At 40.3% G+C, this 16,512-nt stretch overlaps 1 long non-coding RNA gene across 2 annotated transcripts; it reads right to left on the bottom strand.

Annotated features, from left to right (window-relative positions):
* Positions 1–2,384: 2,384 nt before the first annotated feature.
* LOC148738351 (uncharacterized) lies at positions 2,385–10,952 on the bottom strand. Of its 2 annotated transcripts, XR_015997269.1 has the most exons (4): positions 10,766–10,952; positions 5,011–10,300; positions 3,453–3,630; positions 2,387–2,760 (listed from the first exon to the last, which is right to left on the bottom strand). It is a non-coding gene; the product is annotated as an uncharacterized LOC148738351 (long non-coding RNA). The 2 variants fall into 2 exon arrangements; XR_015997268.1 differs by having other exon boundaries at positions 2,385–3,630.
* Between the last annotated feature and the right edge of the window lie 5,560 nt (positions 10,953–16,512).

Raw genomic sequence — 16,512 nt, forward strand, 5'->3', positions numbered from 1 at the left:
ACTCGAAAGTCTAAATGGACTCCCCCAGAGGGCCAATTCGCATCATTAGACTTTTTTATCAAAAAATGCCGCCACGATATCAACAAACTCAATTTCAAACGTATTACCAAATTTTCTGATCTCTCTTCTGAAGAGTGGTCGGCTCTAAAAAGTCTTAGAAAACGCAAAGACATAGTTATCAAAGCGGCCGATAAGGGCGGCTCAGTCGTTGTTTGGCGCACCGACCTCTACCAAAAAGAAGCTTTGCGGTAACGTTCTGACACCTCTTTTTATCAAAAGGTCGACAAAGACCTCACTGCCAGCAATCAAAACTCCGTCAAGAATACGATCAACCAACTCATAACTAAACAAGAATTGCCAGCCACAGCAAAAATCTCATCATAACCACTCCTAGAACCTCTCGTATTTACTTTTTACCTAAAATTCACAACCCTAACAACCCGGGTCGGCCCATTGTCTCGGCTTGTAGTTGCCCTACCGAACTTATCTCCAGCTATCTAGACAAAATTATGGCTCCCATCGTCAAAACTTTACCATCATACATTATAGACAGCCAACACGCTCTTCAAATTTTTCGAGACTTTAATTTCCCTGGCCAAAACAAACTTCTTTTCACCATGGATATTACGTCTCTTTACACTGTCATTCCTAATGGCGAAGGCCTTCTGGCCCTTTAACATTTTTTTGATCAGCGTACTGATAAGGAACCTAAATCTGAAACACTACTACGCTTAGTCGAACTAGTGCTCACACTCAATTGTTTTTCATTCGGAAACAACTTCTTCAAACAAACCAGTGGTGTAATTTATTCGTGTTTTTCTTGTTGCCATGTCCCCACCAATAACGTAGCTCCATTTTCTGCCTTTAAAAGCACACACAACCCACAATTCCTCTATTCGCTCCAAGGAAGGGCTAACGCTCGAAACGTCACCTTTTGTAATTGTTACGGTGGCCAATTTACCATTTCAACTTTGTTGACATATCCAAATTATTTCGTTACCCCCACCGAAGCAGCCCCAAACAGTTTCTTTCGAAACTTTCAGCCTTTATTCATAATTATAGAGTCACTTTGTCGAAAAACACAGAAAAAATTAAATGACCATGAAACGGCGTGAGCATCGTTGTGTTTCTTCTGTGAAGCTGTGAATGTAAAGCAAAATAGTTTTCAATCTTTTAATCTTTCTTAATCACGTTTTAAGTGCCAGCGTGTCTCTGAACACATGTTATAATAAAGTTCAGATATAATACGTGGTGTAATTGGTTGAAAGGGCGTGCTCTATTTAAACAATAGAGTGTTTCTGTCGAGGAACTATCGGCTGATAGTTGCCCCGCGGAAAATTGATGTTCCTAAAACAAATATTTGCCCGAGAAGCGGAGTTTCAAGGGCAAATATGCAAGTTTTAAGAACATCAAATTTCCAAGGGGCAAATATCAGACCGATAGTTCCGAGACATAAACACTCTATTGTCTTTATTGTTCACCACTAAATTTTCTTCCGCGCACCAGTTGAAAAACAGTCAAAACCCACCAAAATACAGATCAATCAAATGTTTATTCATGCGTTCAGCCTGTCACAAATGTCAATAACTCGCAACCGGACATTGGCTAAATAATACGAGAAAATTTTTCACGGACGGGCACTATCCATCCGGGTAATTTCCGCGGACGGGCACTATCCATCCGGGTATTTTCCGCGGGCAGGCACTATGGGCTGATAGTGTCACACCACGGATGAACACTATCGCGTCATGTGATCGATTTAAACCAATAAGAATCGGAGAAAATTTAGTGGTGAACTATAACAGAGTTTATAGTTCACCACTAAATTTTCTCCGGTTCTTATTGGTTTAAATCAATCACGTGACGCAATAGTGTTCATCCGTGGAGAGACACTATCAGCCCATAATGCCTGCCCGCGGAAAATACCCGCATGGATTGTGCCCATCCGCGGAAAATACCTGGATTGATAGTACTCATCCGTGAAAAGTTTTGAATAGTTTGACGGCCGTGATGTTAGGCAGATCAGAAAAACAGTGACTTTTTAATTCTGACAGGTATAACGTATTATTTAGCCAATATACGGTTGCGAATTATTGACATTTGTGACAAGCTGTAGGCGCGGAAGAAAATTTAGTGGTGAAGAATAAAAACAATAGAGTGTTCATGTCTCGGAACTATCGGTCTGATAGTTGCCACTTGGAAATTTGATGTTCTTAAAACTAGCATATTTGCCCTCAAAGCTTCGCATCTCGGGAAAATATTTGTTTAAAAAACATCAAATTTCCGCTGGGCAACTATCAGCCGTTATAGTTCACCATTAAATTTTCTCTGGTTCTTATTGGTTTGAATCGATCACGTGACGCGAGTAAATAAACGAGTAGAGTAGCCAATGTACGGTTGCGAATTATTGACATTTGTGAAAAGCTGTAAACGCGGAAGAAAATCTAGTGGAGAACAATAAAAACAATAGAGTGTTTGTGTCTGGGAACTATCGGTCTGATAGTTGCCCCTTGGAAATTTGATGTTCTTCAAACTAGCGTATTTGTCCTCGAAGCTTCGCTTCTCGGGCAAATATTTGTTTTAAGAACATCAAATTTCCGCGGGGCAACTATGAGCCGATATTTCTTCGACAGAAACACTCTATTGTTTAATTTGAACATGGAGTTGAAGCTGTCACGCCATCTGCCAATTTGTAACATGGCGGACCAAATGCCGAATTTTACTCTTGGGTTTTTATTCCACCCAGAAGTCCTCTACGACCTAGAAGACGAAAGGGAAAACGAGCTGTTAGCGTCGATCGATTTGCGACCTACCCTTTAACTGGAAGTGAGGGTTCCAACAAAGTTAATTACGAAAACAATGAGCGCGGCGGCAATTTAAACAGGAAAAGATTTGAAAACATGTCAAGTGCCGCAATAGACGAGATAATTGTAACAACAGAAACGAAGAAAACTAAACAATCCACCAAATGGGCCATCCGAGTTTTTGAAGGTGAGTTTTTTGTTGCAAAAATATAATAAATGCCGTATGAAAACCTCGAATAGAGTGGACGCACATTTGCCAAACTTTCTTGCCAAAAAAAAAACAATCAAAGAAAGCGGACGATTTTAAAACTGGCTAGCACACACACGTTTCTAACCAACAACTATAACTTTCTCCAGAAAATGAACACCAAAATGCAAATGAAAATCTTTTTTTTTTTGTTGCGGTTTTTTAATAGCTTGGTGTAGTGAAAGAAAAGTTGCCAAGAAACTCCTCGAAATGAGCAACAAAGAGCTTGACCTATCCAGAAGTTAAATCCTGCCTGCGAAACACTTTTTCAGTACCCAAAGCGACCCGTGAAATCTTAAGTTAAAGTTTGGTACGACAACTAGCCCCTGGGGGTCAACAAAATTGAAGGAATAATAAAAGAAACTTCTAAACTAGCGTCTCTATCGAGAATCTACACTAACCATAGTTTATAATAAAGTTCAGATATAACGCGTGCTGTCATTGGTTAAAAGGGCGTGCTCTATCAGAGTATAGAACATGGAGTTGAAGCTGTTACGCCATCTGCCAATTTGTAACATGGCGGACCAAATGCCGAATTTTTCTCCCGGGTTTTTATTCGACCCGGAAGTCCTCTACGACCTAGAAGACGAAAGAGAAAATGAGCTATTAGCGTCGATCGATTTAGAGGATACTGTCAATGACAATGCGACCTACCCTTTAACTGAAAGTGAGGTTTCCAACAAAGTTAATTACGAAAACAATGAGCGCGGCGGCCACTTAAACAGGCAAAGATTTGAAAACATGTCAAGTGCTGCAATAGACGAGATAATTACAAGAGCAGAAACAAAGAAAACCAAACAATCCACCAAATGGGCTATCCGAGTTTTTGAAGGTGAGTTTTTTCGTTGCAAAAATATAATAAATACAATATGAAAACCTCGAATAGAGCGGACGCACATTTGCTAAATAGGCCATTTTACAGTTGTGTACTTAGTTGCCAAGCCTTTGATTCAGAGTGAGGCTAAAAATGACCTTGTTGTGATAGAGACCTGTATCTAGTTAGCATGATAACAAAGTGATTTACGTATATGAGAACGATCCTTCGCAGTAAAGCACTATTTGAGCAATAGTGAAAATCAAACCTGAAAAAAATTTCAGGCCTGTACGGGATTCGAACCACTGACCTCTGCGATACTAGTGCAGCGCTCTACCAATTGAGCTAACAAGCCAACTGGGAGCAGGCCATCAAATTAATTCGACATAAACCCGTAGATGATAAATCAAACAACAACAAACATATGAAACATATGTATGAACTGCGGTTATGAAACGTTTATATACGTTTCGAATTTTTTTCAGGTCTGATTTTCACTATTGCTCAAATAGTGCTTTACTGCGAAGGATCGTTCTCATATACGTCTCATAACCGCAGTTCACACATATGTTTCATATGTTTGTTGTTAAAGTGATTTACATTTGAAAGGCAGCAAGGTTTGTATCATAGCAAGGTCATCTCTAGCCTCACTCCTATTCAAAGGCTTGGCAACCAAGCACACAACTGTAAAATGGACTATTTTCTTGCCAAAATAAAAAAAAAATCAAGGAAAGTGGATAATTTTAAAATTGGCTAGCACACACACGTTTCTAACCAACAACTATAACTTTCTCTCGACAATGAACACCAAAATACAAATAAAAATCTTTTTTTTCGTTGCCGTATTTTAATAGCTTGGTGTAGTGAAAGAAAAGTTGCCAAGAACCCCCACGAGATGAACAACAATGAGCTTGACCTAAATCTCCGCTACTTTTACGCAGAAGCACGAACAAAAGATGGTGCATTGTATTCAAGGTTATCCCTTCTTGGATTGCGAAATGCAATTGAAAGATACTTCAACAACCCGCCATTTAACAGGGGAATCTCTACATCAAAAGGCACAGATTTCCAAGCATCAAACAAGCTCCTTCAGAGTCAGATAAAGCTAAACAAGCGCGAGAACAAAGAAAATACAAAACACAAACCTCCAATTCCAGTAGCAGACCTCCAAAAGTTGAAGTCGTCAAATACAATCCGGGGAGACAATCCTTGGGGTCTTCTGCGGAATATCTGGCTTCATATAACCTAGTACTGGTGTCGTCGAGGACGCGAAGGTCTACGACAGTTGACGAAGCAAAGCTTCCAGTTCTTATTAGACGACAACGGACGGGAATATGTTTGAATGACCCATGACGAGGCTACTAAGAACCATCCAGGGGGGATTGAAGACATCAGCAGCGTAGAAAAGGAGGCCAGGATGTATTCAACATCAGAGGATCCACTTTTTGACGGCCTCAAGTGCCTCAAGAACTATCTCCTGAAGTTAAATCCTGCCTGCGAAGCACTTTTTCAGTACCCGAAGCAAACCGTGAAATCTGAAGATAAAGTTTAGTACGACAACAAGCCTCTAGGGGTCATCAAAATTAAAGGAATGATGAAAGAAATTTCTAAACTAGCGTCTCTTTCAAGAATCTACACGAACCATACATACATACATACATACATACATACATACATACATACATACATAACTTTATTTGATAACGCAGGTTAAAATTTGCGCAACTTTACAGCTGATGTGGACCTGCCTAAACTAATTAGTCTATAATTATATAAAATACAGATATGATAAAATTTATAAGTTGAATAAATTAAGTAAACCATAAAATTTTAGTAATAGTGAAAATTTGGTTTCATGTTTTGTATAACATTACCTCCCTTTTCAAATTAATATTCATGACAGTTTGCTTGGATTGTTTTAAGTTATATTTAAAAATAGATAAATTTGGAGAATCTTTAACATTATCGGGAAGTGCATTCCATGCTACTGCAGATCTATGAGCAAAGGACCTACGACCCAGTTCGGTTTTGGGCCTATTAAGTACAACATTCAGGGATTTCCTTAGGTTATAGCTGTTAGAGTTCTTGGTCACCAAACAATTAATTTCCCGCAACCCTAAATTATAATAAGCACTATATGTAATAGTTAAGATACGTAGCTTATAAAATACGCTAAAGGCATCCAGCCAACCTTAGAAAGTACATCATTATCCTCAAAACTAAAGTGTGTCAGAGCCACTGCAATCACGCTGTGGTCCAACGCGCAAGTTCCATCACGGCACATAATGGCGATCTCTGGTCATCGCTGTGAGGCTAGCCTGAGGAATTACAACACTCGTCCATCAAGTGAACAGCTAAGGGCTTGTTCAGATATCCTCTTTGGTGCATTGAATGGACGACCATCGCAGCCAAGTTCCTCTGATGCAGCCACCAGTTCAGAAAATCCTCCCGCTGCTGTAAATTCGACCGTTGCTTATTCACAGAACAACACAGCGCAGCAGTTTGTCAAGTTCCAACCACAAGCTTTAAGCAGTTTGTTTTCAAATTGTCACTTTGATAACGTCCAGGTTTTCATGGGCCAAAATTCGGTCAGATTTCATTGACCATGTTACTAAAGATACTGGTTTTTGTACGCAAAAAATGCACATTTATGCATTCGAATTATTAAGTAACATTTGCGATTCTTCGTGATGGCTTTTAATGGTTTGACATTTTGACAGCTTTGGTCTTGTTCATCCAATCAAATTAGGTTGGCTATTCTAACAAGGATTCTGATTGGCTTATTGTAAGCGTGCTCTGTCAGAGTATAGAGCATGCTGACGACACTGTTGTTCGCTTTGAAAATAAAGTTTGTTTGGAAACTGCAAGTAATGTGTGAGGAATTTAACGGATTCTTTATTATAAAACAAATAGAGAAGCCTTGACTGTGCTCTGTTCTGTAGTAAAGCACTTGGGAAGCGGCTAGAGCACTCAAGAAGTGGGGAGAAACACTCGACTACGTCTCGTGTTTCCCCCTACACTTCTCTCGTGCTCTAGATGCTTCCTGCGCGCTTTACTACAGAACAGAGCACAGTCAAGGCTTCTCTATTTGTTAAATTAACACAGCTGATGGGATTTACAAACTTCAGAACATTTCGAAAACAATCACAGTGTTGGCTAAAAAACGCCGCTACTTACACTTAAATTAATGATGTATTGATTTGCTTCTTATCAAATATACACAAAAATTTTCGTGCTTAAATGAAGAAAAAGAAGGCTATTTGGATCATTCACAGCATTCATGGCATAGACAACGTATGCAATTTATCAAGTTTATTGACCTGTGCTGACCTGAGCCGTGACGCTTAACATGTTCAGGTAAACAAAGAATCGCCTCAAATTCTTTTATTTCTGCTTTAAAAATCTTGGGTGAAAGAACAATATAAAAATCTGTCGAGGAATCTATCATCACATTTTTTAAAGAACTTTCAGAGAATTATTTTTGTGAAAATGTAATGTCGCGTAAATGGCCTTCTTGAATGGCAGGGATTCACCCATGAAATCCAGTTGTGCAGTCAAGGAAGTCCTGAAGTTGTGGCTATCATGCAGGATGCTCTGAAGACCCTAAAGCTGAGCACGGGGAAGTAACGAAGGCATATTTCAGGCAAGACAACGCCGGTTGCTATCATTTATCATGAACGATCCTAGCGTGTCCACCAGGTGATCTGTGACGTCATTGCGGGGGCCTGGGGAAAAATTAATGCCATATTCCATAACCAACGCGCGCACCAATTCAATCTGTTTTCGAAGCATGGTGGCCGGTCGTATGCCATGTGAGAAAGTTTGCGACAAAGAAATGTTCTGAAAGACAGCTAGTGTTCTGAAAGGTGAAAATTTTACTTACTTGGATGGCTTCTGTGAGTTCAATGCTGGGATAGTACTCTCGACTCAGCGCTCGATTCTTTCCCGCAAAAGAGAGTGTTTTCAAAATTTCATTTCCATCAGGGAGTACATTTTGACGGCGTACTCAGTTTTATTGTGCGATGGTAATGTGCTTAAGAGACGTACACAAGCGAACTACCCGGCTCTGACGAGAGTCGGATCTTTGAAGACCGGATACCTTTCCTCGGGATTTCCATGGACGTTCGAGCTTGGTTGGTAAGTTGCCTGAAGGCCTCCATCGGCTGCTCGCTTCAAGGATGGAATTTTTTGTAGCAGCTCTTTCAACTGGCTCAGTTGAGGCTCATTTTGACGCATCAGTCCCACCGTAATCCGGTATGGTGGTTTTTCACTTGCCAGGATACATTCCTCCGTCCATTTGTCACTCGATTTCTGGTTGACTTCTGCTTCAATAATACAACTCTGCCTTCGAACCTTCCTCTCCAACTTTGGTAATGACATGACATCTAGACTCAAGGAATCTTCAGTCATGAAGATGAACAGACTTGCAAAGTTGTGTAGCACACAAATACTCTTTTAAACTGTAAAAATTCCAGATATTATTGTGGTATCCAGTATCAGTTGGGTTATATACTATACCCAATTTATGTAAAATATAGATTATAATTTTTACAGGAATTTTAGTGAAAGGGTGCAAACTTGTGATAGGCATACATGTTATTTCCTAATTTTAAAAGGACTTTGATAAATTTTTGAACATGTCGCTTTACACATTTTGTTTTTGCTATTCTTATTGTGTAGTTCCAGTAACAAGCCATTATCCGCCCCCCCCCCCCCCTCCACAGAAAGCAAATGAAAATTCCTGGGGGTCTCATTCTCAAATACCAAAACCTATAAAAAAATATTGGAGATTTTTCAGAATTTCTGGAGGGTGGGGGTGCTTATAAAAAGTCCCTTCCATGGGGGAGATATCAAATTTTACGGAGCTACACATTTTGTAGAAATATCCATGATCACCCTACAGACCCCTACCTCTATTGTTGCAAGGAAAGCAAAGCTAAAGACAACTTCCTGGTGCCTAAGTGTGTTAAATCAAAAAAAATTTCTGTGGATGAGATATAGATATTTTCTGGCACAATACAATCACTATTGATGTGAACTAGTTTGGAAAAGGCACATTTTACCTGCTGCAATTTTGCAATTCGCAAACATAGTGTTTCAGGTGAGTGAAACCCAAGGTGAGCAGTACCAGGGTAGTACTCCGAAAAGGCTGTACCATTCAAATTTTTATGCCCAATGTTCCTAAGATTTTGTTTTGCCATCTCTCTGCACTTTTCTTTAGTGGGGGCTTTTCCACATAGTTCATTCTCGAATGTTTTTTTTGGCAACACTCTGCATCTAACTGTCCAAACTGGTTCTGGACAGATTATCTTAATGTCACCCAGTTGGCTCTGGGGCTTCTGGGATTGGATAAGTAGATTTGGCAGATGAACTGCCAGTAGATAACCTCCTTTCCTCACCATCCCCACAAGTGTATCTTAGACTAATAATTTTTATTTCTTGCCCAGTCAGTGGATGTTTAATTGTTTTTAGCTCTTGAAGCTGTTTGTAAACAGCATGACCACATTTTTTTTGTTGCCTCATAGTCATCATTCCCCAACCAAAGGGCAACAGTCAAAACTGTGCTAAGTAAATTGTAAGGCTCAACTAGTTTCACTCCTACACTGGTTTCTGCGGTAAAATGATGAGACCATTTAAGCCACGGAAAACCATCTTTGTAATCCGTTAGAATCAGATGATTGTTGGGTGTATTTATTACACTCTGAGTTCCAGGTTGGGCAAGAAACAATGAAATGTACTTTTCAATGTCAACATGGCCTACAACCACTTCTCCAAATTCATTAAATTCTAGACCAATGTGTTTCAGTAATTCTTGGCAGGTGTCATTCAGATTACCAAAAATCTCATCTTTACTTAAAATTGGATTGATGCCAATGGCCACTTCCACTTTCCCCACTTGTTTCTTAGTGCATCTTGTGTTTCCTTTTGTCCAATTGCTAGGGACCCGACAATTCCACAAGAAAATTCCAAAAATGCAGAGTGCTGTTGTTTAATTACACAAGGCATAACAACATCTTGAAAAAAGAACCATTGTCACTTTCAAGGAGCCAGTTGCAAAAATTAGGTTTGTTCTTTTGAACTATTTCAGTGAACACTTGCCTCTGGTTATAGAAACCACTGCTTGGTGAGGGCTCTGGACAAAGCAGTGCTTAAAGTTCTGGGTAGCGCAGAAAAAGTTCATCTCTGAACTTGCATAATTTGCTATGAAATCATGATTTCCATCAGTTCCTTGCAGTAAAAAGTCCACAGGTGACACAATTTTTGCAATCTTTGGTACAACTAAATCCACAAGTTCTTCATCGTTTAGACAGTTCAGCAGTTCACTGACCCTTTGCTTCCTGGAATAAGGATTGCTCTCGTCCTCTAGAAATTTTTCTGCGCATTGTCTTAATGAAACCCGTTTCCGAGAGGTTGACAAGCCATCCAGTTTGTGCTCTGGATAAAGACGAAGATGTTCGTTTAAATTCTTTTTGTTTTTCTAAAATTTACCAGTTTTGAAATGGGCAATGAAGTCGAATTACTGACTCGGCATGAAGCACATTTTCCTTTGCTCGATAAGACATCCAAACAAACAATAAAAGTCACAATAAAAACAATTAGCCGGCAAAAGAAACAATACATACTTAAAAGTACTTTAAATGCTGAATATCGCCGCGTTAAAAAGCCCGCGATAATGGAACTGACTTCGAAAGAGCAACGAAGGCTCGATCAAAACTTCTTTAAAATCAGCACATATAAAAAATAAAATCAACACAAACACACCATTCCCAGAAACAATGTAGCTTTAATACGAATAACATTTACTGTTGATAAAGCGAATGCCCGATCCATTACATAAGTAAGCAGAAGTGAGAAATAAAAAAGCAAACTTCATACAATGCATGAGTACATCGAGCTTACGTTTGGATTGTCTGCAAAGTTCATCGCCAAAAGCTGTCAAAGTATTTAACCACGCAGACACGAAGTTTCTCACGGCAGTAGCTGCATTGTTCAAACTGCCAATGACAAGTCTTCTCCCTTGTTAAAGTGCGAAAGTGGTTAGCTACATCGACCTCACATCCCGCCGACCGGCCGCCATGAAAACAGATTGAATTGATGCGCGCGTTGGTTTATGGGATACGGCATTAAAACTTCCTTTCCCCAGGCCCCCGCAATGACGTCACAGATCACGTGCCAGCCATTGCAGAATCTATTGGTGTCAAAGTTATAGGAATGGAGGTAAAGATGCCGCAGACAGACTTGCGGCAAAATGAAAAGGCCACGTAAGGGTCTACATAAACGAAGGCAACAACAGGAAGTCAGTTCCAAGAAGCTCTTCTTTCCCACAGAGGCATCGAAGGAGTGAGAGTAGTTGCAATTGACAGCATGGAGGATTTCGTCATTGATGAGGCAAGGAAGATTCCCAGTATCAGCAAGCTCAACAATTTGAAGTTCAACCCCGAAAACATTACAGCTTGGCGTGCCTACGGAATCGGGAGTGGGAAAGATATCAGATTAGAGAAGCAATCTTCCGGTCAGTGCCAGTGAGCTACATACAGTGTTTACAAGTAGCATATTTTTGATATGTTGCAATCTCCTTTGCCACTGTCCGCGCGCAAGTCCCCCGTCCATAATCGACCACACCCGTGTTCGTGGGTGTGTCCACCCGACCGTCTGACCTTGCATCCATCGATTCTTCTTTCTCTTGTCGAGCATGTGTTTGTTAAATGATCGCTTCCTTCCCGCTTACAGTTCTCCTTTTTTCCTGTCGGTCAGATCCGTTAGCCAGTCTCACTTTGGTCAATTTACAATTAACATAGCAATATTTTTTTTACATGTATGGTCTTTGTCGTACCGAATTTTCTTTGCAAAATCGCATAACAAATTACCATAATTTAACAGCGTCATCTTTACGTAATCTTTTGAAGACCACAACATCATTCTATTTTCAGTGTAGTTATCGCTGGATGGGGTCAACATTTTCCACAGGGGGTTTTAAATCACTCAGCAAAAAGCAGCCCAAGCACGCAGACGGAGTCGGAGACTACAGAGAAACCTGAAGTCTCTAAGACGCATGAACAGATTGCTGATGATGAAACAGCAGCATGTGCCTGCCCTCAAGACGGGTGCGTGAAAGTTTTTCAAAGGCATTCTGCCTTAGAGAAACACCTGTCCTCAGAAAAATGCATAAAGTCTTAAGAGAAGAGATCTTTGCTACACCTGGCCAAAATCGCATATAAATCTGCATTGAAAGAAGGTGTGGGAACTATACCGACTCTGCAACCAGTTCCAGGAAGTGAACATCGAACTGATTGTTGTAATATGGAAGACTAGGCTCTTAAGTGAAGCAAGAAGGCCTACAGGCTTAGTAAGAAGCAAAAGGCATGCCTTGATGTCAAAATCAATATTGGCCAAACGTCAGGTAGAAAATTAGATGGGGAAGTGGATGCAAGAGAGATGAGACGTGCCCAAGGACCTGACGGTGCTCGAATTTTCAACGTTGCGGAGTTCCTGAACCCACAACAGATCTCCTCCTACTTCTCCCGCCTTGCTGCCAAGGTTCGGAAACAACTATTGGATGATTGCAATGTTCAGGCCAGCGAAGAGGAAATCAACTTCACGATGGCAAGGAATTTGGCCCTAGAAACCATCTCTCCTCAGCACCCAATAGTGTTCGATCAGTTCGATATCTGTACCATCGTGAAGAACGACACGTTGAAGAAGCTAAAGCTTGGCATGTAGCAGAGTATTTGCCAGAACTTGGAGCTGAATATTCCTGTACCTGCCATTCAACAAAAAGCACCATACCTTGCCTTGCTTAGAAAAGCTGTTTCCCTGTGCACACGCCAGATCCGCCAGTAACCGATCTTGATCAGTTCTGATCGGTTATCTCAGCTCGTTTGCTTGTTTTTAATACCGAGGGCTGTAATGGCTGAACAGATTGCCTAATCGATAATATTTTATTTAGATAAGTAAATTTTAATCAGCAATTTTGGCATTTTACGGGGTTTAGGAGTTTCTGTTTTGGTTATTTTAAGTTGATTAGGACAAGAGGGTAATTGAACAAAAAAAACACAAAATATACGTACGAGATAAGATTCAAAAAGACATGCAGCCGATGGAGTAAATGGATAACTTAATATAACTCTAAAAAAAAGCGAGAAATGGACAAAAAGAACACAATCGTGCGATTTTAAAATTTCCCCCGCAACTTTTCTAATGGTCCTTTTGTTATTGGGGTGAGATTTAGTTCTCGGTAGACGTGTTTGAGACCCGAACAAGTGTCCACCTGCTTAGGTTCTTATGCTGCGATTTTTACATGTTAGTTGACTTAACCCTCCCGGGAGGTGGAAAAATGGTCGCGTTAAAACAGCGTCACGATCGGCAGATACGCAGCGAGCTTAAATAATTATTGAACCGTCACACGCTTGTAAGATACACTTTGTTCATTACCAGGAAGTTTCTCACGCACTGCACATACGTTACATGATTGCATATGTAGAACTCAAATACATATTGTGATTTCGCAGTAGTTTGATGCTCCCTCTTTGGAATTCGAAGATTTTTTATTGTCAGCTGTAATTAGATGTTAAGTGTAAACGGTCACAATAGAGTTCTTGTTAAGGAGTACTACTTCTTGTTAAGGAGTACGCATGCTGTTGCATCGAGAGAAAATGATTTACCGTGACATTTACACAAACTGATCATTGATAAATTTGATGTAATCTCATGGCTATCTTAGCGGTACATGTTGCACGACGTCGACCAAGGCCACATATTTTTTTTTACACTAAAAACGGGTATTTACTTGTTTTTACAGTGCCGTAAGGTGCTAGTCATTGGTCGTTTGGTTATGTTTAAGTTTGCTTTTTTAAAACTATATGCAACTGTGTTTTGACAGCTGTTAAATTTGACCCCTAGCGGCCCATGTCAAATTGCTTTTCCCAGGGAAATTCTCAGTCGTGTTTCCAGTGCACTTTCCCTTGCAGATTTTCAGTGTGGTACCAAAGTTTTTTTAATAAGAGATTGAAGAAGTGAGCAAAAAGCTGAAAAAGGCTTAACCTGGAATTTATGACCTCACTATCCTCCGCTGCAGAAACAATGTATAACACCAGGAAGGAGCTGTTATTACTCGGTGATTTTAATCAAGATATGTATGTCAGTATTGCTGAGGGCCGGACTGCAAACAGAAACCTGGTCGACTTTTGTGCTCGATTTTGCCTTGCTAATAAAATCACGAAACCGACACGCGTTACTGACAAAACAAAGAGCCTTCTCGATGTCATTCTTACAAGTAACAATGAGCGCTTTGTTGCTTCAGGCAATTTGCACCTTGGTTTGAGCGACCACGACTTGGTGTTTGTTGTACGCAAAAACAAAATTCCACGTCCAAAACCACGCTTTGTTGAATACCGCAGCAGGAAGCATTTTGATCACCAGAAGTTCATGACGGACCTAAGTGAAATTCCTTGGGGGACGGCATATTGTTTCTCGGATGTGAATGATGTATGGGGTCATTGGAGCAAACTGTTTAAAGACGTTCTTGATAGGCACGCACCAATTAAGAAAAAATGGGTGCGCGGTAATCAGCTTCCTTGGATCACACCTCAAATCCAACGTGAAATTGTTCTGCGAAACAGGCTTTTCAAAAGGTACAGAAAAAACCTAAAGGACAATACATGGATTGCTTATAAGCAACAGCGCAATAAAGTAACATCACTTAAGCGCAAAGGAATAGGTAAATTTTGTTACGACACGGCATCGGGAGCGAAACATCCTGGTGAATTTTGGAAGAAAATGAAGCCTCTTCTTCCTAACTCTGGCATAAATAAACCAAGTAACATAACTCTTGTAGAGAACGGTGTGGTCACGACGGAACCCAGGCAGGTGGTGGAAATATTTAATAGCTATTTCGCCAATGTAGTTTCAACAAATCACCGTGAAAATGACTTCAACGATCATCAAAGTGTAAATCTAATCGCTAGCAAAATGCTGCTAGATCAGTTTGTCTTCCAGATTGTGAGCTGCGGCTATGTTCGTCAAATCTTAGACAATCTGAATCCCCGGAAGGCTGTTGGCGTACATGGAATTTCACCGCGTCTCTTAAGGCTCGCTGCTCCCATCCTAACGGAGGAGATAACACAGCTGATCAACTATCTGATTATGAACCAATCATGGCCAACCAAATGGAAGAGTGGGAACTTGACATCGGTATTTAAAAAAGACGAGGATACACGCAAAGAAAATTATCGTCCTGTTTCCATTCTTACCGCCATTTCTAAAGTGTACGAGAAGGTTATGTTTGACCAGCTGTACGACGCTTTCCATGAACATCTTTCTCCGAATCTATCTGGGTTCTTGAAGAAACACTCTTGTTGCACCGCACTCTTGAAGATGACTGAGGGCTGGAGGCGAAGCCTTGACAAAAGGGAGGCAGTTATAGCCGTGGCAGTGGACCTGTCCAAAGCATTTGATTCTATTAACCATAACCTCCTATTGGCTAAATTAAAAGCGTATGGCTCCTCTCCGTCTGCATTAAACTTGATTTCTTCCTATTTGTTGGAGCGAAGACAGCGAGTTAAGTTGTCCGGTGTTTGCTCCAGCTACTCAGAAGTAATGGTGGGCGTTCCCCGAGGGTCCCTCCTCGGACCGCTGCTGTTTAACATTTATATAAATGACTTGAACTACGCCATAACGGATGTATCTCTGAGGTTATACGCCGACGACACAACTATGTATGCCTCAGACGTCTCACCCATGGTTCTCGAATTTGTCGTGAATAATGGTCTTGAGCGGTTATCATCGTAGTTTCGAGAGAATCATCTGGTGATCAACAACACAAAGACGCAAGCAGTACCCATTGGTCCCTGTAAGTACAGTTACGACCTGGCCATACATAGCTCTGTCATTGAGACACTGCCATCAATCAAAATACTTGGCGTTGAACTTGATAGCATGCTATCTTTCAAGGATCACATTACTAAACAGCTTCAAAAGGTATACGCTAAAAGTGGCGCACTTAGGAGAATCAGGCGTTTTGTACCTGGCAATGTTATGTTAAGGCTCTATAAAACTTTCATTCTCCCTCATTTTGAATACTGTTGCCCCCTCTTACGTGGATTGGGGAAAGTGCAAGCGAATCGGTTAGAAGATGCCAACTATTATATTCTTAGATCACTGCTAGGTTATCTCAAGTCTACCCTTCATGATGAATTGCTGCGAATCTTGAATATGGAAACGTTAGACCAGAGAAGGAAACAACAATCCCTTATTCTGTTATATAAATGTTTGCATAACGACGGTCCCAAATACATCAGAGATCTTTTTAGTTTTAGGGAAACTATGTACAACCTGAGAGGAACCGGCATTAATTTGTGCGCACCTAAATTTAATTTAAATTTTATGAAAAAATCTTTCACTTATATGTGTGCTCAGCTGTGGAATGGATTACCTACAAGTGTAAAACTGGCCAATGATATCAACCTTTTTAAGAAGCTATTGAGAACATTGAAACTTTAGCTGCTTCTCAATTTTATACTTGTACTTAAGTGACTCTCAATTTCATTGTACAAACTTAATTTTTAATTTTAATTTTAAATTGTTTAAGCTATTGCTTCACCATTTTATACCTGTATTGAAGTGACTTTGAATTTTACTGTACAAACTTA

The sequence above is a fragment of the Stylophora pistillata genome, chromosome 2 (assembly GCF_964205215.1).
Source record: "Stylophora pistillata chromosome 2, jaStyPist1.2, whole genome shotgun sequence".
NCBI classification, from domain to species: domain Eukaryota; kingdom Metazoa; phylum Cnidaria; class Anthozoa; order Scleractinia; family Pocilloporidae; genus Stylophora; species Stylophora pistillata.